The sequence below is a fragment of the Bactrocera latifrons genome, unplaced genomic scaffold (assembly GCF_001853355.1).
Source record: "Bactrocera latifrons isolate USDA-ARS-PBARC rearing strain unplaced genomic scaffold, ASM185335v1 scaffold_612, whole genome shotgun sequence".
NCBI lineage: Eukaryota > Metazoa > Arthropoda > Insecta > Diptera > Tephritidae > Bactrocera > Bactrocera latifrons.
The window spans coordinates 58,723-60,523 of NW_017537282.1; the positions used below are offsets into that span (position 1 = coordinate 58,723).

General features: G+C 30.2%; 1 pseudogene; it reads left to right on the forward strand.

The window, feature by feature from the left end:
• Positions 1 to 359: 359 nt before the first annotated feature.
• On the forward strand, positions 360 to 1,259 carry LOC108975118 (annotated as a pseudogene).
• The last annotated feature ends 542 nt before the right edge of the window (positions 1,260 to 1,801 follow it).

Genomic DNA, 1,801 nt, shown 5'->3' on the forward strand with positions numbered 1-1,801 from the left:
TTTTTGAATGAACTTTTAATATATTTTATTTTTTCAGATAATATTAATATTTTAGTTCAGATATTATTATAATTTTATGCAATTAATCTGTCTTTTTCTTTTAGATATTCCTATTATATTTAAGATATTATTTATTTCACCAGAAAACTAAGCTATTACCTTATTTTATATGGCTTGCCATAAGTTTTCATAGCTTGTATATTGGACTTGAGACATTGCCAGTTAAAGTGCTTTTTTCATTCACTATAGCTATGATTTTTCCCAAACAAAAAAAAGTTGGCAACAGCGAGAACCTTCATTTTGGCAAATAAAAATGTAAACAAATATAGAATTGCACGAAATGGAAAATTTTAAAAAAGATGCGGTAAGTAGGAATTTTAAACTAAAATTAAGACAAAATTAAACTTTGGAAACTTTGGTTTCCAGTAGCTTGGTACTGTGTACACAAATTGATGATGAAGAGGATAATAAAATATTGAACATCCTGGCTGACTTAGCTGCTGAATCAAGTTCGTCTTCGGAGCATTCAGAACAAGAGCAGATAGAGCATCCAAAATTCTCTAATTTTGTGGACACCATTGATAATTTTGTAGATGATGGTTTAAATCTCACTTTGTTTGAGTCGCACCACTTTAGATTACTTAATAGGTATGCTTATATGGTGTTGTTGGCGCTATTGATTGTTGTATATATTTTGCTCGTAAACGTAATTATAGTGTTGTTCTACAAGCCATTGTCGATGCTGATAAAAAAATTTATTAATATTTATTGTGGTAAACCCGGAGCATATCATGACTCTAAAGTGCTAAAAATGTCAGCATTTTATAAAAAAGCGGAAAGTAATATGAAAATTTTTCTTCCAAATTCTACTTTTATTCTCGGGGACTTGCAGAAAGTACCTCATTCCGGTGTTTAAAGATTACGGTTCGTTAACGCCTAATCAAATCAGCTTTAACAAAACACATTCTTGAAAATGGATTTGGAGCACTGAAAGGACGTTTCCGAAGGCTTCTTAAATTCACGGAGCACAAAAATTTATGTGCAATTTCTAATTTAGTTGCAAGTGTATTATTAAAAACAAAGATATAATTATTGACCATCAAATTGAAAGTGCCGAACCGGAGCCAGAACCTAATGAGCGGGCGAGAGAAGCAAGTGGAGATCGCCGGAATCAGTTGCTTACAATTTTAACACGAATAAATTAATAAATTTAATTTTTTTTTATTTTAAAATGCACTCTTAGAACAACATTATCCATTATCAATTAATTATAATTTTTCGACATATTTGTATATTGTATATATAAAAACGTACACATACGTATGCATTTGTTCAAGATTTGTATGTAAAGATGTTCATTTAATGATAAGCTTGATTATATATTTCCGTTAAATAAAATAATATATATTCGTTATGAAATCAAGTAGCTTTTCTATTTTTTATTCATAACAGACTGCTGTAAAATTTTCAATTTTTCTTCTTCTATTTTCAGTTTTTTTTTTTTTCAATTTCTATCTGCATATCCCGTTTTTCGGCCAAATTCTGAATTTGTTTTTGTAAGTTCGCGCAAAACTTCACCTTTTCTTCAGCACTTTTTCTTTTTAGTTCGATTTTTTGATAAAAATATCGTTTCTAGAGCTTTTACGATAACGACGATTTGGAACAGAATTTGCTGCGTTCGGCTCTTGTTGATACACCGCATTTGGTCTGCACATGCTACAGCGTATCGTCGAGCATTGGTGCAAAATAAGTCAAATCTGTTAACAACTCCTTTCCTGTTTAAAAATATAAGAATCGAATG